The sequence below is a fragment of the Cervus elaphus genome, chromosome 17, assembly GCF_910594005.1.
Source record: "Cervus elaphus chromosome 17, mCerEla1.1, whole genome shotgun sequence".
Classification (NCBI taxonomy): domain Eukaryota; kingdom Metazoa; phylum Chordata; class Mammalia; order Artiodactyla; family Cervidae; genus Cervus; species Cervus elaphus.
In genome coordinates, this window is record NC_057831.1 from 17,912,020 (window position 1) to 17,936,488 (window position 24,469).

A 24,469-nucleotide genomic window follows, 5' to 3' on the forward strand; every position below is an offset into this window, starting at 1 on the left:
AGTTCTATTTCCAGTTTTTTAAGAAATCTCCACACTGTTCTCCATAGTGGCTGTACTAGTTTGCATTCCCACCAACAGTGTAAGAGGCTTCCCTTTTCTCCACACCCTCTCCAGCATTTATTGCTTGTAGACTTTTGGATAGCAGCCATCCTGACTGGTGTGTAATGGTACCTCATTGTGGTTTTGATTTGTATTTCTCTGATAATGAGTGATGTTGAGCATCTTTTCATGTGTTTGTTAGCCAGACAGATCACTTTTAAAAGTTTAGATATTGCTTCCTAGTTCTTTTCCTGTTTCCTGAAGGAAGATTGCTTTGATTTGTACTTTTATTCTACACAGCCTGAAGCTGTACCTGTGGCAGCTTAATAAATGCTCACTGATGATAGGTATTACTGATGTTAAATATTTAACAACCACTCTAAAGAAAAGTCCTAATTTATAGCATTTATAGATTTTCAAGATGTGAATATCCCACCAGAGTCAGTTGAAAGCTAACAAAGTGACATTAGGAAGCGATAAGTTTGGGTGTTGACTAGTTTTGTTTTTCATATAATTTATCTCATTGTAAGGCTATATAATTTAAGTTTTAATAATGACTGTTTTAACGATAAGATTCCTAAATCCTGAAAAGTGAAAATTGGATTTCCTGAGTCAGCATCCAGTACCCATTGGCACTGGTATCCCTAATTCCATATAGAATGTATTATGTTGTTCTTGATAATGTCTCCAAATGGTGATGCTGTCTCTGATAGTATTTTAGAATCTCAGTGTTGTGAAGATCTTTAAAGGCTATCCAGACTTAACATTGTACCTGATTCTTGAATTCCCTCAGTGACATTTTGACTAAATGATCATAACTCATTATTATCTCTTGAATAGACTGTTCAATCTTTCGACTGGTTTATTACAAAGCTTCTTCTGTTTGTTAGGTTAAAATTTATCTTCTGAGCATTCACCATTTGATTCTGTACACCATCCCTTCCTGCATCATAAAAAAGAATTCAAATACCTCAGTCTTGTGACAACTCTTCAAATATGTGAAATCATCTATTCTAATTTCTTATTGAGAGTTTTGTTCTAAAATGCCATTGACTTATTGAGACTTTTCAGGGTGTCTGCTTCTTTCTTAAAATGTTGCACATTGGTTTGAATAAAGCCTCAGATGCCTGGTGGTATCTATGAGGAGGAAAGGGAAGAAAACTTCCCTAGTTTTATATACTCTACTACAAATGCAGCCTAATATGACAGTAATTTTCTTTCTGGTTCCATAATTCTATTAACTGACACTGAGTTTAATATTGATGAAAACCCCTAAGTATTTTTCACATGTGCTTCTGTTAAGGCCTGTCTTTCTCACTCTTGATTTTGCAGTTTTGGTTTTTTGGGGGAGTGGGGAGGCAAATCAAGACTTTATATTGTATTCACTAGATTTTCGTCTCTTTTTATAGACCCAAATCCCAGCCTTTCAGGACTTGTTGGGATTGTGAGTCTTTCAATACATTTCCAACTCTTCTTGGCTTCATATGATCTAGAAATTTGATGAACTGACCAACATGGTTTTCTTCTGATTCCATGATGAAATGCCCAAGCTTAAGAGAGCTCAGGAGAGAACCAAATGGCTTTCTAGTAGTATTTCCCTTTTGCTTACCATTCATCTGTTTATGAGCACCTTAGGAATTGTCTTTATAACAGTGATCCATGTACTCTTGTCCTGTCTTTTGTTTATTTCAATGTGTCCAGCTGTGCTACCCAGAACACCATTTCCTCTTCATGTTAGCAAACAAGTTTCAAGACAAATTAGAGATGCATTGAGTTAAACAGATATAAGCAGATTTATTTACTGTAGGATATGTGTATTGTGACTCTCCAAAATGGGGAATATAATGTATCATGTTTTAAACATTTATAGTCATGGAACACTTTTCTGTTTAGATAAAATTGTATGTCTAAGAGTCACCTGTTCATGGGTTGATAAATACTCTCATTAAACTAGGGTGTTCTGTCTTCAGATTGGAGTGTAAGAGCCACATAAAAGCATTCAGATAACTTAAAAAAATTTTCTAAGTATAGCCGTGGTGGCTCAGGTAAAGAATCCACTTGCAATGTAGGAGACCTGGGTTCAATCCCTGGGTTGGGAAGATGTCCTGGAGGAGGGCATGGCAACCCACTCCAGTATTCTTGCCTGGAGAATCCCCATGGACAGAGGAGCCTGGCGGGCTACAGTCCATAGAGTTGCAAAGAGTTGGACACGACTGAGCGACCTACTGCTCTACTACATAGTATTTATGGGTTATAGGTGTACCGTATAGTGAGTCACAATTTTTTAAATTATGGTCCATTTGTGATTGTTATAAAATATTGGCTATATTCTCCATGTTGTATAATATATTCTTGTAGCTTATTTTACACCTAGTAGTTTGTATCTCTTATTCCCCTACCTTTATGTTGCTCCCTTTCCCCATTAACAATTTTTCTCTTTTTATGCCTTTTGATTATTTTTAAGTTATAAAAAATAACTTCACAGTGAATAATCTTATATCTTTATGCCTTTGTGTGGATTGCCTATATTACCTATAAGTAGAATCGGTAATTCAAATATTATGAATGTTTCTACATCCCATAATGCATACGAATTACATAGAAAGTGAATAAAAGTGTTGTTCTCTTGGCACCCTCTCTAGCATAGTAGGGAACTCTTGAAGTGGGGTGGTACTACAACCATAGTAAAAGGAATTAGGAAATGGTATTTTAAAATACTTAAAAATTCTTCTTGATTCTATAGTTAAGTGAAATCTCCTCATAATTCCTTTCAAAGTCTGTTCATTTTTTCACCCTTTAGCTCTGGTTTAGTTTTTGTGCTATAAATGGGAAGATATTGTAGTTTTGTAAGTACAAAAGAGTGAGTGCATGCTAAGTCACTTCAGTTGTCTCTGACTCAGCAATCCTATGGACTATAACCTGCCAGGCTCCTCTGTCCATCGGATTCTCCAGGCATGAATACTGGAGTGGGTTGCCATCACCTCCTCTAGGGGATCTTCCCCACCCAGGGATCACACCCATGTCTCTTATGTCTCCTGCATTGGCAGGCGAGTTCTTTACCACTGAGCCACCAGGGAAGCCAGTATTCTGATTATAATAATCATTTCTGAAGCACTTGACTGTTCTTGAAGTTTTGTCCTGAGGCTTTGCAGAAACTTTGATTTCTTTTGCTTTTATTCATTGGAAAGATGGATTTAAAATGCAGCCAGAAACCTATCAACATTCTACTGTATTTTTGGAATATTTGAAGAATTGCTTACTTATTCTTCATATAAAAACAGGATTTCATGGAGAGGTGAACTAGTTTCAAAAATGTACTTGAAGCAAAAACATAATTTAACAGTGTGACTCATCGGTTTCCCATTAGGTTGGTTTTCTGTTGCCTGAAGGATGGCATATTGACATGTTCTAGAAATTCAGTGAGAATACATGATTATATTAATGGAATTGCATTTGACTGTAACAGAAAGAACAGCCCATGTTCTAGAGGTTTTCAGGGAAGGGAAGTGTTTTCAAGGAAGAAAGTTACTAGAGTGACTAGGAGATAGGCTTATATTACTGCAAAATAGAGCTATAGTCTTAAAAAGAAAAAACACCTTCTATTACTCTTTTTACTTTAGTTGTTTTTGTTTAGTCCCTAACTTATTTCCAACCCTTTTGTGATCCCATGGACTATAGCCCACCAGGCTCCTCTATTCATGGGATTTTCCAAGCAAGAATACTGGAGTGGGTTGCCATTTCCTTCTCCAAGGGATCTTCCCACCCCTGGGATCTAACCCGCGTCTCCTGAGTCCCTAACACTGGCAGGCGGATTCTTTACCACCAAGTCACCAGGGAAGCCCCTTTACTTTAGTGTTGCTCCTTATTAACTAGTTGGGCATAATCTGTTAAACCAATATTTTGGGGGAAAACAGATTAATAACCATTAAGACCTTGGAAGTGGCCTTTCCCATTGAGTGCTATTGTACTTGCATATAAAAATATGCTTTGAGTAAATTATTAGTTGTGACCATTAAGGGACCAAGTTGTCCTTTTAGGTCACAGTCAACTCATATCCATGCGCCTTCCAGAATGGACGCTCAGGCCAGTTAAACATTTTAAAGGTGGCTTGAGATATGGAGTACTAGTCCTTCCTTGCAAAGTTAGAATTTCTACTGTTTGATTAAAAAGCAATCTAAAATGTCAAAATAACTGTTCTTCCCATACCTCCAACTTTAAAAAATACCGCATTTATTTGGAACCTAGGTTTTCTTTCCTGTTTTTGGAGAAGAGAAAAATTCTAAAAATACAGCAAGCTGATGTCAGGGATTTGTTCAAGACAGCAATTTTCAGGTCGTGACAGAAAGTCAATTCATAGCAACCTCATAATCTATAGTTGCTGGGTTGCATTCTTAATCACAAAAGAAAAATTAAGCAATGTCTTGAAAAGTTGTAGGTTTTTTCAGTAGGTCTTTCTACTGTGTTTGGTGTAAGAGGTCTTCTGACTCTGATTATTGAGATTTTTAGTAAAGCCAGCACAGAACAGATGAAGTAAATAACCAATACTAGCCTTGACATCAACATGAGCTTCAATCATGATCTGCTGTTTTTTTGATCATAGAGTACATTTTTTTATAAGTAAGATCCATACCACAGAAGTTAGTCATGCAGTTTTTTTTCTCTGAACATCCTCAGTAATTATCTTGAATTTTCTAAATGCAATTATCATTCTGCAGATCAGCAAGGCTTATTTCAAAAACATGACCCATGAGGCCATCAGATTAATTTTGGTTTCTTGAGTTCTTGTGACTAGTGTTTTCCACAGTTCTCATAGCTAGTGCTTTCATGTCCTACCAATCTTTTTTAGAAAATAGATCAACCATTTTCTTCTTGGCTCCCTTTTTTCTGGCTTCCATAAGGCTTTTGTTCTTGCCAATTGCCATGGTGCTGCTTGCGGAGCCAAAAAGGTATGTTTCCTTTAAAATTGATAAGATTCAGGTTAAGCATTTTTGGCAAGAATATTTTATAGGCAATACTGTCTCATCCTTTGTTGCTTTAACAGCTAAATAGAATTCCACTGAAGGGATGTATAATTGAAACAAGACTGTCAATGGATAAACATTTGGGTTGTCTTTCATCTTAAAATATCTTTTCAACATAGAATAATGCACTTTGGTAAAGAGAAGAGAATACTTAAAATTTGCTCATATTTTCATCTTCTTCGTTCAGGCCTGTTGAAGTGTTTAATATTTGTGCGTTTTCTTTGGTCCTAAAGCAGACCCAGAGAGTGAGCATTCACTTGTGTGAAAGACAACAGTTTAAGGTCAATGCAAATGCTTGAATCTCAGTGTGATTATTCAGGCAGTTGTTAAAAGGATCATCACCAAAGAGGGAAGTGTTTTTGCATTGGCTCTGTTCTGAAGGCTTCTGTGAGAATATGCTTGCTCTGAAGCAGTGGGGTGTAGATCAGTTTGTGGAAGGGCTCTATGAAAAGTAGCTTCCTCATAAGATGATGTAGACCCTTTGCTAGCTGCTAGACCCTGCCTCATCTTTCAGTGCCGCGTCAATCCCAATTAAATTGGGATTTCTTTATTAGACCTGACTATTCATATCTGAGCCCTTAATTGTAGGATTTTCATAAGTGGTCTGTTCTTTAGAAAACATGTTTTTAAAAATATATTTTATATTAGATTATTTGCTTTTATATACTTTTTTTTTTAACTTTTCAGGAACTCATAGTTTGCTTTTAATTATGAGATATATATATATTTTAAAAAATCACAAAATTACCTTCTTAATGGCTAATCACTAAATCAGTTGAATTCCTTGGTCCTTGACTATGAAAATCTCATAACTATCGTTTTAAAAGATTTTAAACTTAAACCAGTTGTAACAAATTGGAGGATTAGTTTACATTCTTAAAAAAAATCATATGTTGAGAGTTCTTCAAGGGAGGTGAACCCCTTGTCCAAGTCACCAAATTCTTCATAAACAGAACTGAAACTGAAAAGTAGTCCTTGGGGAAAATATTCTTATTTTAACTACCTCATTAAGGGAAGGCAGTTTCTCATAATTAGCCAAACCTAGGTACTCAGTGTAGCATATTGTAAATTTTCATAAGAAATGCATCTCTTATATGTATGATAGTATATTTAGTTCTTTAGAATTCTGTAAGAACTGATAAATGGCCATTCAGTTCTATAAAATAACTTTCATAGAAAGAACATAAAAAAACATTTCCCAAGAAATTATAGGACTAAATAAAAAAAAAATTAAGGCATTCAGCCTTTTTCTTTGATGAAGCTGCCAAATATTTATTTCAGTATACTATTTTAACATATATGACATATGAATGCTAGACAGAAGATATAATCATTTTACATTTATAAAGCTCCATAGTTGCATGCTGTCTGACTAGTAGACTATAATGGGTTTGAAATTGAATAGATCAAGTTCTGTTATTGTGTTTGCAGAGAGGTGGCCTGGATTGATGTGCTGATTCAACTCAAGTTCATTAAAATAACAGCACATATTGAGTTGAGAAAATATTCACAGGCAAGTCTTGTTGTAACCTAATGATAAGATATATTATTTGGGCCAGAAAAACTCTAATATTGAACTGCAGAAGTAGAATCAGATATGTGGAAATGATCTAAGTTCTATGAAAGACTTCCAAGGTATAGATATTTACTACTGAGTGAAATTTCTGTATGAACTATGTGTTAATATTTTCAATAAAGACTCATTTGTTATTGAAGTGTAGGAAGCCAGATTTTCTTGGGACGTTGTTCTGATATTTATTACAGGAAAAATCCAATTCAGTTGCTACATACTTTGAGAAGAAATTCTCTTTCAAAACTGGGGAAATCAGTAAGATTTTCCTTCCTCCCTCTCTTGCCCCACTCCTGGCTCTTGTCTTTCAATCAGGCTAATTACTCGAAGCAACTGCTTATCATTTGAGGCTTTTTAGAAAAGTTTTAAATTAGTACAAACGTGTGAATGATGATGGACTTTACACAGGGGTCTCCTGTCTGGTTGGTAAAATATATTGTCATGGAGAAAACAGAGGTGCTAATCCCACTGAAGTTTTCAATCATCCCTTTAAGAAGCACAGGTGGAAGGAGAAGGTGAAGAGGAACATATAAGGCTGCATTTGTAACTTGTGCCTGGGACAAGTAGGTAGCAGTTCTCCTGTGTGATGCACAGACTGAACCATGCATGTAGTATTTTGTTTAGTTTTGAAGAAAATACTGACAAACGAGAGCAGTTCTAGAGGGATGAAAGGCAATGAGGATGAAAAACATAAAAAAATATATTTTTTAACATCTGAAATTTATCTTAAAGGAAAAACAGCAGAAGAAAATAGGAACACTTAGCTTGAAAAAGACAAGAGCTAGAGGTGGTGGTAGTGATGTTAAGGAAGCAGGGTGGCTATTGTCAGATGTGTGGTGGACCATGTCTGCTTAGAACTGCAGGGCAGAACTTGGATCTGGGAAGAAGTTAACAGGGAGTAAATCTTGGTACCTACCCCACTCCCAACAACGTGGTTGTTTAAAAATGGCTTCCTTTCTAACACAACATTGTAAATCAACTACATTTCAATTTTTAAAAAAGTAGCTTCCTTTTGCTGTGGTGGGCTGTCCATCATGGGGAGATTTCAAGAATGACAGTGCAGATAGTTATTAACTGCCTACCATGTGTCAAGCACTGTCTTAGGTATATGCAATAATATGACATAATCTTTATCCTTGAAAAGTAAAAGTGAAATTTGCTCAGTCATGTCCAACTCTTTGGGACCCCAGGGACTATACAGTCCATGGATTTCTCCAGGCCAGAATGAATATTGGAGTGGGTAGCTTTTCTCTTCTTCAAGGGATCGTCCCAACAGGGATCGAACCCAGGTCTCCTGCATTGCAGGTAGATTCTTTACCAGCTGAGCCACCAGGGAAGCCCAAGAATACTAGAGTGGGGCGCCTATCCCGTCTCCAGCGGATCTTCCTGACCCAGGAATCGAACCTGGGTCTCCTGCTTTGCAGGAGGATTCTTTACCAGCTGAGTTACCAGGGAAGCCCCTTTATCCTTGAGAGCTTATCATCTAGTAAAAAGAGACACATGTAATAAGCATAGTTAAATGTTGTCAGTTCTGTGAGAGCAGTGTATGCAGAGAAGAGTGAGCCAGGGAAGACTAGAGAAGAGATTGTCTTTGAGTTTAACACCGGAAAGTATATAGGAGTTAGCCCAGAGGAGGGAGGCTGAGAGGAAGAGAACCCTCACGTGGCTTCCTGTCAGAGGTTTTGTAGGAAGGCGTTTACCACTTTGGCAGCAGGGTGGTGTGTAGACACACCCCAGGGCCTGTTATAATTCTATAGCTCTACCAGTGATTGCCTTCTAAAATAAAACTCTACAGAGAGAAACCTAACATTGCACTCTATTCTTCATTTTGCCTGAGGTTGAATGAAATTGTCTTTTCTGTTAATATTTCTTATATAAAGAGACAGAATTATTACAACTCTTCGGGAAAATGCCTGTTGGCAGTAAAGAGCACTTGTTTCCAAGGGAAGACAGAGTCCCTTTCCAAAATCCTCTTTTCTTCTCCCTCCGGCGCCTCTGCATATTCTGTAGTTGACTACATCCACTGTTTTCTATTCTGTGTGGCAGGATATTACAAAGAGGGTCCCTCATATCTCTATCTTGCTTTGTGTCCAGACACACTAATCTTTTTGTTAGGTCGTGGTTGGCCACCTCAGCCTAAACCCCATGGAACCTCTGGGGAAAAGTGGTTAGTGATGAACTTTTGTGACAGACAGACATCAGTTCAAAGCCTGTGCAGTGTTAGGGTTGACGGACGCTGTAATGGTCCATGAGAAGAGGCTCACAGGGGTCCTTTCTCAGGGCGAAAGGACAGATGGTTTTCTCTGCTCGAGATCATGCACAATGCACAATAGCCCCAATACTTGCTCCTAACCATGTTTCATGCCCGCCTTCTTCATGATGGGAACCGACACTTTTTATAGACCCAGCAGGGGGACGTTTACTCGTTGCTACTGTTCTTTTCAGCTGTTTTGTTGGTAGGCTAAGCTTGCCCTTTTGTAGAGTGACAAAAAGGGATTTAGTGAAACACTGGCTCCATAAAGAGGGTCATTGTGTATACATGTACCTTCCGTGTAAAAGCTAACGTATTTTAAACACAGTCAAAGGAAAGTTCAACAATCAATAACTCTGGGTCTCAATTATTTGTGGTAAAATATAATCAATGGCTTTTATTGTGTTAATGCATGCTGAAAATTTTCATAGAGAAAGTTAATCATCTGTGTTTTATATAAGATACACAGTATATTATTTCTAGACAATTTTAAGGATCATAACCATATGTACTCTACCAAGCTACTTAAATATCTGTTATACCAATTTTAATTGCTGACTTTAGTCATAATTTTTCAGTTATACATAGAATATGGATTTTCCATTTATACTTTCAAGTGTCTTAAATATTTAATTTAGCTTTACAAAGAGATAGTTTTGTATATTTCTTTGAATTCTTAGACTATTTGTTTTAATAGAAATTAATTGGAAAGATAATTTCTAGCATTTTCATGTGATTGCTTCTGTCCCTTAGGGCTTTGCATATTTCCCACATATTCAACAATATTAATATAAAATATTAGATGAAAGAATTTTATATAAATTCACTAAATGAAAGATAATCTGCTTTCCATAGTTGTTAATCTGTGGAAATGACTTCTCCCTCTGTAAACCAGTCTGAAGCTAAAAAGAGTAATATCGGTTTAATTGATTAGAATCTTATTAAATTGTATATTTTTCTTTTCATCTCTTTTTGTTATAACCAAAATTGGAACTTTGATATGAAAATAATCTTTACATAGAAAATTATTTTTTAATTAAAGAATCAGAAAAGCAGATTTTGAATTGAGTTTTGATTGTCAACTTTTTTTCAAATTGAAAAAATAAAACATCTGATTGACAGGAAAATAAAATAAACTTTGAAAAATTGGTGATCGTGTTGTATAAATACAAAGAAGCATCACATGATACATGATTGATTTTTAAGGTTAGTGGTACTGATTTTATATGCTATATGGAGGAAAGAGGGTTTGGGTCTGTGTGTCAGGTAATCCTGGGTTTTGCCATGTAAAGAAGAAATGTCCTTTAAAAATTCTTTGTTTCTATACTCATTTGATCTCTATAGCAACCTGGACAGCAGGTATGACAGGCATTATTATCACAATTTGCACAGAAGAAAACCAAGACCCAGAGGTAATGCCACTTGCCCAAGTTGGAGGTATCAACTTGTTCTTTTTCTGATTACTAGGATGGGTCTTCTGCTTATGCACAGAGTAATAATTTCCTTAAAATAGGATTGCTGACACACCGAGAAAGGTGGCCATTAGTACCTTTGATAATATTGGAAACCATTGGGTCAAACATAATTGCTTTCAATCAACTAGTTACATCTACTCAGAAGTAATAATCATATGAAAACACATTATTTTGAGAACTTGTATGATTATCTTCTGGCAAGCAAGAAATGCAAAAGTTACATTCATTTTCTGTATATTAATGATTATTTACCAGCCCAATTTGCTGATGTAGTTCAGTGCCAGTTTGGTTCTTCCACAAGACTATATAAGATTCTTTGTGGTACTTGGCAAATTTGAGGTAAATTTGAAATTTCAATTATTAGCATTTAGTTTAGTAAAAATCTGGGGATATATTTCTTACACAATCAACTTATGATTAGTGTTTAAAAATCTCATTATTTTTTGTTGGAAGACCTCTTAGTCTTCCAACTTGGTGACTTAGTGACTTCCAAATGACTGAATTAGTAATTCAGACAGTTACAATAATCTTTTTTCTTGTATTAATTGAGACTCTGGTAAGATTGGAGTATTTTGGTGAGCTGGGTGGAGTTACAAAGGAAGTAATCCAGTGTGTGGCATCTAATGTCTCTTGATCTTCTCTGTCTGGAACTTAGTTCAGATATTACCCAAGCCTTTACATCTTCTCTGCCTCTGGTGGTTCTTCACAAGGCCGTATGAGGACATTTCTAAAATGCAAATCTTATGTCATGCTTAAATATCTCCATTCACTCACCATGCTTTTAAAAATAATCTTACTTTATTTTTGGTTGTGCCAGGCCTTCCTTGCTGCTCAGATATTTTTCTCTAGTTTCAGTGAGTGGGGAGGCCACTCTCCTTTTGGAGCACAGGCTCTAGGACGCACGGACTTTAGTAGTTACCACTCCCAGGCTCTAGAGCACAGACTCAATAGCTGTGGTGCATGGGCAGAGTTGCTCCAAGCCCTTGGGATCTTCTCAGGTCAGGGACTGAACCCGTGTCTCCAGCATTGGCAGGTGGACTCTTTACCACTGAGCCACCAGGAGAGCCCTCCCCATTGCTTTTAGGATGAATCCCACTTGACACAGTGCTCATAGTCTGTCATTCCCTCAGATATGCTGGCTTCTGCTTTGTGTCTTTGCTTTCTTATTTTTACCTGCAATGTTCTCTATTCATCTCTGCCTGCTTATGCTTCAAAACCTGCTCAAATGTCAGTCCAGATGACATGCCTCCCCCCAAGTCTTCCGGGCATAGTTAGAACCTCTATTGAGGATTTCGATAGATTGCTCTCATAGTAATACTTATCCACATCTCAGTTATTTATTTGGAGGCCTGTCTAGCCTACACAGTGCCTCCCTCATAGTGTATACTTAGTGTGCATTTGATGGAGAATCTCTACTTTCAAAGAGTTTTTTGAAGAGTTAGGTAACACAAATATCAATGAACTCATGTTACAAAAAAGATTTTTTGGCTAATCCTAGATAATGCTCTCATGATTACCTTAGTTTCTATATTCTTTAAATTATGGAGTTGGATTAAATGATTTCCAAAGTATATACTTGCTTAAAATTTGGCCATGTAAGGAGAGGAAGAATGTGATATATTTTAATAATGGCATATAGGAAGTGGTTTTCATTTGCACACTGTTGCACACATTAAAGAAAAACTCCATGATTTCATTGCGATACAACTGGAAAGAGGCTTCTTGATTCTTAACCCAACTTTTCAAAAATTTACAAAAATGCCCTGCATGCTGAGTGAAGACTTCCAGGAAAGAAGTCTTTACAATGAAAACATTGATAGAATTTTGAAAGGATTTAGTTACCGCTCCCCCCACCTCCCTGCTGATTCTTTGAAAAAGTTTAGCATGAACACTATAAAAATTATATGCTTTCTCCCCAGGTTCTAAGTCCCATCTTAAAATTTGAAGTAAAAAAGAACTCATCAGTATGAAAAATAACTATGGTGTCCAGGGTTGAAGTTTTTACATAAAGAATTCCCTAGAAAGGTTCTGGTCAAATTTCTCTTTTGCACAGTTCATAACATGTAACTGGTATTCAATAATATTTAACATAATGAATTACAGAGTCTTTGAAAATTTAGGCCTCTAAAGACCAAATCCAAGATGGTAGATTGGATTTTCACATGACTGTGAAGACAAGGTAGAAGTTGACATAGTTGGCCTCTTGGGGGTGTTTCATCACACAAATGAAGGAGCTATATTCACTTAATTTATTTTAGCAAAAGACTATTCTCTTTAATAGCCACTTATTTAAGGCCAAAGGGTAAAGAAGGCCAGAGGAAGTGATGTCAATTTCAGTTGGGTTCTATTTTATAGAATGTAGTGCACTATAAAATTTGGCATTTTCTCTCCCAGCTTTTTTTAACAGCCAACATTATTTTATTTGCCTTCATTAAATTTACATTTTAGCTTCTGCTTTTCTGTTACTAGGAATTTTGCATTTAAGTGTTTTTGAGTAAAAATAATAAATGGAAAAGAAAATGGCACTATATTCTAAATTAATGCAAACAAGAAAGTTGATTATTTTTCACTGAGGCAGCAGTGGTGTAGCCAGTGAGTGGAGCTTAGGCTTTGGAACCAGATAGAAGTGGCTCTGATGCTGACTTAGCCACTTACCAACTGTTTGACCTTGGGAACGTGACTGAAATCCATCCAACCTCAGTTTTCGCATTCATAAAATAGATATGTTAACATCCATTAAGAATTAGGAACAATGTATAGTAGGCATCTAACATCATGTTGTCACATAGGAAGGTATTAAACAAATGGAATATAATACTTTTGGTGGCCAAGTCGTAGATGCCTCTGGTTTTTAAATTCTAGTTTTTATTGAAAGAATTACATTCCATAAAATTTTCAATGCCTAACACATAGCCTGACACATGGCAGAGTCTTGGTAAATATTTACCAAGTAAATGAACTAATGTAATTTTGTGCAAGAAGGGCCTGCTCACATATACCACTGGTATTGTGTAGTATAAATACTAAACAGGGAAGACTGAGAAAAAGGTCAAGAGTGGAGTGTGTGTGTGTGTGTGTTCTCAGTCATGTTCAACTCTTTGGATACTCCATGGACTGTAGCCTGCCAGGCTCCTCTGTTCATGGAATTTTCCAGGCAGAATATTGGAGCTGGTTGCTATTTCCTATGCCAGGGGATCTTTCCAACTCAGGGATTGAACCCATGTCTCCTGCATTGGCATGTGGATTCTTTACCACTGCACCAACTGGGAAGAGTTGGAGAAGTAGCTCCAAATGCCTGAGCTGTCATGAAGCAGGGCTGGACTGCATCCTCTAGGGGAAGGTTCCAGGAGAGGGTCCTACCCCTTAATTCTCTACAGATTTATGTGGATGGTGAAGGGGCAACCTGGTGAGTCACCATGAAGGAGGTGTTAGGTAGTTAGAATAGAAAACAGGAGTCCAAAATGGCAGTGGCTAAAAGACAAGGAAGGGAAAAGCCGGCGAAAATAGAACAAAGGAAGGTCCGAGGACCGGAGTGAGGGCTTCAGGTAGAACAGCACTCCTGGCTAAGCCCAATTTGCATAGGGCAGGCCCAGGGGGAAGAAAAAAACATATAAAAAGAGGAGCCAAAGGGCTCTCTCTCCCCCACGCATGTGTGTGCTCATGCGCTCTTTCTCTCTTTCGCTGTCTCCCCCACACCAACCCCCACGTGCTGGGGCTCTCTTCTCTTCACGTCTTTGGATCAACGTGCCCTCACACCTCAAAGATGGATTTTCCTGCTATCTTCTAAATAAAATAGAGCTGTAACACTATTTGTCTAAGAGTTATAACATGTTCTGTTCGAGACCTGAGAGCTATAACACGGTCTGTCCAAGACCCAAGAACTGTGACACGCCCAGGGGCTTTAATGTCCGTCACTCCAAATCTTTGTTGTGACGAGACAAAAACCAAGGAGCATGCACTTGCCTGACAGAGGGAACCAAGAGGAGGTGGTCTCCTTAATGAGGGATGCCCTGAGATCTCAGAGACTGGGTACCTTCTGTTAAGCCAACTGACGCTCTGAGGCCAGCCTTGAGCTGAGGCCTGGATGTATGGATTTGCCCTCCCGAGCAGTGGAAGTAGTCCCCTTTAGCAAATACCTTTCCTGGTTCATACATACTAGGTTATCATGACTGACTTTTAATCTTTTTCTGTTACATAAACAGTATTAAATTTGTGCATGTCTTTGGCTCCTCTTATTTCATTTCAGAATAGTTTGTTATTTTTGAAGGAGTTACACAGGTTCATTGTACAAGAATATAAAGCTAAAAGAAGTATTTTTTCTTAAAAAAGTGCTCTTTTCTCCAGAAGAAATCATAGTAGCCTATTTCTTGCATAATCTTTCCAGAGGTAGTTTATGCATGTAAGTATTCCTTCGTGGCTCAGACGGTAAAGAATCTGCCTGCAGTGCAGGAGACCCATGTTCGATCCCTGGGTCAGGAAGATCCCCTGGAGAAGGGAATGGCTACTCACTCCAGCATTCTTGCCTGGAGAATTCCATGAACAGAGGAGCCTGGCGGACTACAGTCCATGGGGTCGCAAAGAGTCAAATACTACTGAGTGACTATCACTGTCGCTTTTTTGTTTCATATGTGTTCCATATGCTTTATTAGGACAGTAGTCACCACTTATGACCTCACAAAAGCAGTAATTTGCAACATAAAGTATATACAAACATTATGATTAAATGTGCATAGGTACCTACCCTAGTTGTAACAGTTCCTTGAAAAGAAAAAACAATGGGAAAAAAGTTCAAATAACTGCAGACAGACATCCTTTGGTCACTCCAATCTCTTCATGCATATGCTATTACCTGTGGTGAAAATAATTGAGCTTTGTTAAAACAGTGTTGTCTTTGTAATACACTGCAGATATTCACACCTTTTAAAACATGTTTCAAGGTGAGTTTCAGTCAGTGTAATGATTTACTTATAGTCCAGATTTTATGGTAACTTAAATTAGGCATTTTAAAGTTTTAGATTTCTTTCTCCCAGATAATCTGTCTTACAATGCACAATTTTTCCATACTAACAAAATAATCTTGATGAATGGGTGTCATAAATAAGATAAGACAATATGAGCTAAATCCAAACCTCAGATAAAGTCTAATTTGATTAAAGGTCTTTTAGGTAGTTTTGTACTGTGTTATTCATAAAGGACATATACAAAGCTGTACTGACTAAATTAAAAGAAATATGAAGTGTGAAATTTTTTTTTTGTTTGACTATTATGCTGAAAACTGACAATGGGATTTTGTTTAACTTGATCAGGGACATTGAATATTTTTTAAAAATTGGCTTATTTCCTAGTTTCTTTGATTTTTTTTCATTTTTAGATCCTTATAGATACAGTTGAATAGTAAAGAACATTTAATGTTTTGAATGTGAAAAGAATTTTTGTGTATTATAGGTTTGGAAAACTTTTATTCAAATAATGGGTAAATATGGGATTTACCCTGATGTATTAAGCCCTCTTATTTTGTCAGTCATAGGAGTGAGAGCTTGGGCTTGTATTTGCTACCATTAGGGCCAGATAAATGAAGGTTTCTGATAGCGTGTTTGGAAAGGTGACTAAAAGGACAGTTTTTACAAACCCATCAAAAACTCTGTAGATGTTTCCCATCTGATTTTAAGAGCTGTAGCTCAGCATTTGGGTTCATTAGCTTTTCCATCATGTGATTTAGGATGATCTCAGATTCAAGTGATGTAGTTTAATCTAATTAAGACATATAATGCAGAATAAGCTTGAAGTACAATAGTGAAGGTTCTCAAAGAATTTCCAAAAGGCTGACACAATAAAAGTCATGGGTTCGGTTTATAACCAAAATTGCTACTTGTTTTTCACTTGAGCAAACATGTAATTCAACTGTACAGAAAAAGATTTGTGTCTATATTTTTATGTCACTTTTCCTGTGGCTGAGAATAATCTTTACCCTGTCTTCTACAGTGAAAACTCATTTATTTATTTGTTTTTCCTCAGAGAATACCTCTTTTGGGGAGGGGGGCACTCCGCTGGGCCCATGGCAATGAAAGCACCAAGTTCTAACCACTGGACTGCAAGGGAATTCCCAAGAATATCTTTTTAGGTAGTATTTACTAGTAAATGGGTGTAAACATTATGGACTGAGGAGGTCATGCTGACTGGTCAGGAGGCACCCATTTAGTTTTGAAGGTTCACCCTAGATTATTATTATTTTTTTCACCCTAGATTATCAATATATTCTTTCCTGGCTTCCTTATGTTGACAAATTTAGTGCCAACAACAAAAGCAATCCATAAAGTATATTTTGAGGTGAATGGGGGAGTTTTTAGGATACTGGATATAATGCTTAAAGCATAAGCTTGTTATTAGCATTCTTTCTTTGAAATATCCCATTTTTTTATGCATGTTTCTGAAGCTCATTTATCTTTACCTCTTTATTTCTAGAGAATAAGTGTAGCTTGTCACTTCCTCAGCTGCTCTTCCATAGCCTTCCAGATAATAAAAGTAGTAGCTGATACGCTTTATACCACGTATCAAGCATTAAGTTTTTTCATATAATATCTCAGTTAATCCTTACAATAACCTATTAGCCCAATTTTATAGATGGGATAAATGAGCCCCCAGGAGGCTAAATAACTTTCACATATCATGTGCTTTTTAAAATGGAGGTTCAGTTCAGTTCAATTACTCAGTCGTAACCGACTCTGCGACCCCATGGATTGCAGCACGCCAGGCTTCCCTGTCCATCACCATCTCCTGGAGTTTGCTCAAACTCATGTCCATTGAGTCGGTGATTCCATCGAACCATGCCATCCTCTGTCATCCCCTTCTCCTGCCTTCAATCTTTCCCAGCATCAGGGTCTTTTCCAATGAGTCAGCTCTTCGCATCAGGTGGCCAAAGTTTTGGAGTTTCAGCTTCAACATCAGTCCTTCCAATGAATATTCAGGGTTGGTTTCCTCTAGGATTGTCTGGTTGGATCTCCTTGCAGTCCAAAGGACTCTCAAGAGTTTTCTCCAGCATGAGTCTCCGTCTTATGTTAATGTGAAAAGAATGCAGAAAAAGGGCTGTATTCACTGATATGGCTCCTGTGTAGTTTCTGTGCTTTGAAAACAAGTATACCAGTAAAGAGGCAAGTTCGTCTTCACTGTCTGCCATATGGGTGGTGTCATCTGCATGTCTGAGGTTATTGATATTTCTCCCGGCAATCTTGATTCCAGCTTGTACTTCTTCCAGCCCAGCGTTTCTCATGATGTACTCTGCATATAAGTTAAATAAGCCGGGTGACAATATACAGCCTTGATGTGCTCCTTTTCCTATTTGGAACCAGTCTGATGTTCCATGTCCAGTTCTAACTGTTGCTTCCTCACCTGCATACAGGTGTCTCAAGAGGCAGGTCAGGTGGTCTGGTATTTCCATCTCTTTCAGAATTTTCCACAGTTTATTGTGATCCACACAGTTGAAGGTGTTGGCGTAGTCAATAAAGCAGAAATAGATGTTTTTCTGGAACTCTCTTGCTTTTTCGATGATCCAACAGATGTTGGCAATTTGATCTCTGGTTCCTCTGCCTTTTCTAAAACCAGCTTGAACATCTGGAAGTTCACGGTTCATGTATTGCTGAAGTCTGGCTGGAAGAAGCACAGCTGGAATCAAGATTGCCGTGAGAAATATCAATAACCTCAGATATGCAGATGATACCACCCTTATGGCAGAAAGTGAAGATGAACTAAAAAGCCTCTTGATGAAAGTGAAAGAGGAGAGTGAAAAAGTTGGCTTAAAACTCAACATTCAGAAAACTAAGATCATGGCATCTGGTCCCATCACTTCATGGGAAATAGATGGGGAGACAGTGGAAACAGTGTCCGACTTTATTTTTTTGGGCTCCAAAATCACTGCAGATGGTGATTGCAGCCATGAAATAATAGACTCTTACTCCTTGGCAGGAAAGTTATGACCAACCTAGACAGCATATTAAAAAGCAGAGACATTACTTTGCCAACAAAGGTCTGTCTGGTCAAGGCTATGGTTTTTCCAGTGGTCATGTATGGATGTGAGGGTTGGACTGTGAGGAAAGCTGAGTGCCAAAAAATTGATGCTTTTGAGCTATGGTGTTGGAGGAGACTCTTGAGAGTCCCTTGGACTGCAAGGAGATCCAACCAGTCCATCCTAAAGGAGATCAGTCCTGGCTGTTCATTGGAAGGACTGATGCTAAAGCTGAAACTCCAGTACTTTGGCCACCTCATGCGAAGAGTTGACTCATTGGAAAAGACCCTGATGCTGGGAGGGATTGGGGGCAGGAGGAGAAGGGGACGACAGAGGATGAGATGGCTGGATGGCATCACCGACTCGATGGGCATGAGTTTGAGTAAACTCCAGGAGTTTGTGATGGACAGGGAGGCCTGGCGTGCTGCAATTCATGGGGTCGAAAGAGTCAGACATGACTGAGTGACTGAACTGAACTGAACTGAACTGATACCAGTAAAATTTGATACATCATGTAATGTTTTAATTTTTTTAGGTTGATTTTCTGAGTACTTATCTTCTTAATGTTGCCTGTTTTTAATAGCCATTTAGTATGTAGATTATTAGAAAAAGCAGGTTAGTTATTCTGAAAGTAAAATTTTAAAAATTCTGATGGTATATAGCATGGGGCCACAACAATGGCTGTTTTGGAGAATAATCCTAACATTCATTCTTATTCTGCTGTTATTATCTTTAATTCCTTTTGTAGTTCAAATGATTTGTAGTATATATTGTTATTACATCAAAAAATAGATGTTAAAATAGGTATCTATTGCTTTAATTATGTCATCTTAATGAAAACATATTAAAATATCACTGTTAATTGATCAAAAATACTAAAGAGAACGCATAGTTTATTTAAAGAAAGTGGTGCTGTTTAAACTGCTCCTTTGACTTTCAGCTAGTGTTTTTTGCAGATGTGATCTTTAGTCCAGAGTTTTAGCCCATGCTGAATATTTTGCAGTGTCTCAGTGCTCAAATTTTAATAGATAGGTTAATAGATTTGAGTAAGAGAGTTGAACCGACATAGCTCATGATTTGCCCTGAAAACCTGAGGATTTTCTAATTAAATACTGGATGATCAGTCAGTGCTGCTCAGCTTACTAAATCATGAATTTTTCCATCTTAGTGACATGGTTAAAATTGGAAATGTCAGAAATGCCTGAACAAGAGTGTGATTCATGGACTTGAGCCTGGACTTGTTTTCAATTTTCTTTATTAAAAAAAGACATTATAAGTAGATTAACTAGAAATTATAGTGTACCTATTAACCTGTCTTTTAGCAAGACTGTGTTTCTAAGTTGGAAAACGTTTACTTCCTTCAAGAAAAGTGGTGTTGGTCTCTTTAAAATATGATACAATTAATTAATTTCTCAACATCAGAGGCGAAAACCATGCATTGTTGTATTTCATTTGAAATCTCCTTTGAGGGACTTGATCGGCCTGATCTCTGGTCGGGCAGCTCAAAACTCAAAGCAGGTTGAACTGAATTTATTATTCCCTAATAAATAATAAATAAATAAAAATCAAATTTGCTCCTCCCTTTGCACCTTTCTCAGTGAATGGTGCTCATTGTCCAAACCAACCACTTGAGAACTGTTCTTGACTTCCCCTACACTCTTTGTAGTTTTTCATTCACTGGGTCATGTCTGTCCTCCCAAATGTCTCAGATCTGTCTGTCCTTCTCTGCTCCTTCTGCTGTGACTCTCGTCCTGCCCACCCATATCTTTCCTTGGGTGATGGTAACAGCCTACTGCCCTATCTCCCCTACTTCGTTATTGCTTTCTCCCAGTCTGTTTTCCACACTGTAGCCAGACTGATCTTTCTAAAGTGGAATCTGGTGATTCTTGAAACGACTCCAGATACCTGAACAGGGCGGGCCGTTAATGGCGCCTCCGTCAGCCTTGCACCCTCGCCTCTCACCCTTCTGGCTGTCCTGGAACCATATTGCACTGTCTCTGTTCTTCTATATTGTGTGCTCCTTGTCAACCTCTGGACCTTCTCCCATGACATCACAGGAGACTCTTCGCCCTCCTCTGCCTTCAGTTCCTGCTTAAACCTTCTTCTCTTCCTGGAGCTTAAGTTCTCCTGCTTATGTTCTTTTGTCTGGATTCTATAGAATGCAGTCCTTAAAAATTTTTTCTGCACTTGTAATCCTTTTTTGTAATATCCTGTTAGACGGTTTGACTCTAAAGTACATGTAGGAAGGGACCTTTTCCCCCCAGCGTTGTGTGCCCAAAGTTCAAGAGTTTCTCATAGCCCATGGAGGACACTTAGCAAATATTTATTTAATGTATGAATGATTCAGGTATGCTTTTCTTGGGGGGTGGGGGTGGGGGTAGAGTGTAGTAGCTCTTGGGCTTTCCTGATAGCTCAGCTGGTAAAGAATCCACTTGCAATGCAGGAGACCCGGGTTTGATTCCTGGGTCAGGAAGATCCCCTGAAGAAAAGATGGGTTACACTCCAGTATTCTTGGACTTCCCTGGTGGCTTAGATAGTAAAGACTCCACCTGCAAGGTGGGAGACCTGGGTTTGATCTCTGGATTGGGAAGATCCCCCAGAGGAGGGCATGGCAGCCCGCTCCAGTATTCTTGCCTGGAGAATCGCCATGGACAGAGGAGCTTGGTGGGCTGCAGTCCATCGGGTCACAAAGAGTCGGACAGGACTGAGCGACTAAGCGCGGCACAGCACATAGCAGCTCTTACATTACTATGCAAAGTACATTCTCAAGGCAGCACGAAAGAAGAACATTTAGAAAATGTAAGTGGGAGAACACGAATGGCTCAGTGACGGAAAATGAGGCAGGAAAATAGTATAAAATTCCAGAGGCGGAGAGGACTTTGTTTTAACCAATGTTCAGATTATCAGTCTATCCATCAACCTCATAACAATTTCTGGTGAAACAGAGTCTGTAACTTTTCACAGTAATGGATTGTAGGAACCCCAAAACCTCAAATTAGACATGTCTTTCTAATGCCTAAACTAACTTCTTTTGCTGTAATGTAAACTCATTTCTTATCTTTCTTAGGTGTAATTAAGAGCTTTATACACCTACTTATGTTACTACCAAGTTTTTCTGTTTTCCTCCAATACATGAGGTTTCTTTTTTCCTCTTTCTTTCATATTGTATCTTACTTTCTAATCTTTTAATTATTATTGCTAGTACTTTAAAAATTTATTTATTTTTTAATTGAAGGATAATTGCTTTACAGAATTGTGTTGGTTTCTGCCAAACATTAACATGAATCAGCCATAGGTATACATATGTCCCCTCCCTCTTGAACCTCCCTCCCACTTATTGCCAGTATTTGAACTTGAGTATGCCATCCTTTATGTCATAAGCCAGGTCATCAAAAACTGGTTAGTAATGAATACAGTGAAAGGATTACTACTTTTAAGACTGATTATTGTGTTCTTCTGAAATATGTCTCCAGCAAATCTCTGCATGATATACTGTAAAGGATTTCATAGTTTGTGCCTAAAAAAAGTATTGCCCTTAATCTGAAAGATTTTGATGGACAAATTGCCCGAAAATCATTCCTTCTAATAAAATGCTACTGTGCATAAAGTACCTAAAAATAAATATGTCTTTCTCAGCATTTTTTCCAGATTGAGCTTAATTATGACCCTTTGACAAATAAATGCTGAAGGCAGGACTATGCACTTTGCAGATTGGATGACACTTTTAAAAAAAGAAACTTTTGCTAATGAACTAAGAAGAATGGCTCTTTCTGGCCCACAGTGGTTTAGATATATAGAATCATGCTGTATTATATGCTATAATTTTTTTTTTCAATAGGTTATGGCTAGGATGGGAGAGTTTTAGAGCTTGCATTACACTATGCATTTAAGAGTAGAGTAGGTAAATGTATGGGAAAGTGGGGGAAGTGCTCTGAAAATGTGCCGGCCAGAAATCCAGATCAGGCTGACCTTTAAAACCTTACATGAATCAAAAGTTCCTTGTTATGAGAGAACAAAAGGGAAATAAGGGAAATAATATAGGCCAAGGACATTTTAAAATTACTATATTTTAAAATATAAAATAAAATTACTATACATAAAAATAAAATATTATTATTATATCAGTGATGATTTGCTATAAGAGCACCTTGATAGATGCTTCAGAGATGCTCAAGTGGGCAAAGTCACCTGTTAGAGGGGAACACAGTTAATTTTTTTATATGCAAAAGCTGATTTCCATTCAAGGAATATTTACTTAGCATTTATAATATGTCTAGCACTAAATTGTATACTGTGAGGAGTGCTATTTTAAAAATTTCTTTTCTTGTGATGAGAACTTTTAAGATCTATTCTCATAGCAACTTTCAAATATATAGTATAGTACTGTTAACTCTTCCCAGGTAGCTCAATGGTAAAGAATCTACCTGCAATGCAGGAGATGCAGGTTCGATCCCTGGGTCATGATCTCCTGGAGGAGGAAATGGCAACCCACTCCAGTATTCTTGCCTGGGTAATCCCATGGACAGAGGAGCCTGGTGGGCTACAGTCCATGGGGTTGCAAAGAGTCGGACGTGACTGAGCTCGTATGCATGCCCAATGGTTAAATCACATGTGATCCTCAGAGCCTGTACACTTTAATGAACACTGCTTCTTTTCCCCTTTCCCACCTCCCGAATGAAGCACTTCTGACAGATCCTAGCTGCGTGATTTCTTCCTCAGACTCTACCGTGGTATTAATATATTGACCTCTGATGTAGCCTTGAATAGTTTATCTTCTTGCATTGTTTATTTCATGTCATTGTATCTCAGTTATGAACTAAATTAAACAGTCTTGGGAGGAATCCCGTGTCTTGAACAGTGGTATAGTAATGTATAATAAACATGAAATGATGTTGGCTTTGAGGAGTGTTCTTTTTGACTTTAAGAAGTTAAACATACGTTGAAATATTATACTTTGGAATAAGGCTGCTAAACATTTTTATAGTTTTTATTACCTCCCAGTTTTCATAGAAAATCTCCTCTGGTTGCTTTATTTTTAAAATGATAATAATTATAACAATAGTTTGTATCATTACTTATAAATTTACAGATTACATTTAGATATGTAAATGAATTTGGTTAGCACTTTCTACTTGAACTAAATTTTGAAAATCTTTTGCTTGCAGTGTTGATTTCCTCTCCACCCCATGTATGAAGGTATATGGTACCTTCACTATATAGGCTTGTTGGGGAAAATGTAGAATGTCAGAACTCATTGAAAAGATAGTTCTACCAAACAAAGGCAGTGGCTGTTAATGTCTTAACATGTTTTCTTTAAAAAAAAAAAAAGTTAAATATGTTTTTACATAATTGAGATCAAATACTATAGATATTATATTCTGTTTTTCACTTAATATTATTCAGTAAACATTTTCCATGTTATTAAAAATCTTCTTAATACTTACCTGGTAAATACTTACATGGTAAAGATATTTCATGACTTCTATAATACTTCTACCTATTTCATATACATTTTTTCTTATAATCAGACATAAGAAAATAGGATAGCTTCTAGGTAAGACTTTTTGATGGAGGTAAGATATGTTCAAGGGGCTTCCTTGATGGCTCAGTGGTTAAAAAAAAAAAAAAATCCACTTGCCAATGCAGGAGACATGGGTTTGATCCCTGGGTCGGGAAGGTCCCCTGGAGAAGGAAATAGCAACTTGCTCCAGTATTCTTGCCTGGGAAATCCCATGGACAGAGGAGTCTGGTGGGCTACAGTCTAAAGGGTCACAAGGAGTTGGACATGACTTACTGACTAAACAATAATAAGATTTGTTCTAAGCACCATTGGTTATCTGTATAAGTAGAAATATTTACTTTCTGTTTAAATTTCAAAAACTTTTTTCCTTCTCTGTTTTAACTCTTTAAATAGGATTGACTATTTTCCCTCTTCACTTTGTTGTGTATCTTTCTCCAAATTAAGGAATCAGCTTATTATGAAAATTTCTCTTCTCTTGTTCTCTGTTGCCCCATACTCACTGAATAAAAAGGTATTTCCAAGAGTTTAGAGTATTATATCCATCAGTCCAAAGAAAACATTTTCAAAATGTTGATGTTGGCAGTGAAGGTATC

At 37.4% G+C, this 24,469-nt stretch overlaps 1 protein-coding gene and 1 pseudogene across 23 annotated transcripts in view; one reads left to right on the forward strand and one right to left on the reverse strand.

Moving 5' to 3' along the window:
* COL25A1 (collagen type XXV alpha 1 chain) overlaps positions 1–24,469 on the forward strand; it is a 501,341-nt gene that overhangs the window by 20,423 nt on the left and 456,449 nt on the right. The window lies entirely within an intron of this gene.
* LOC122673206 lies at positions 4,481–4,961 on the reverse strand (annotated as a pseudogene).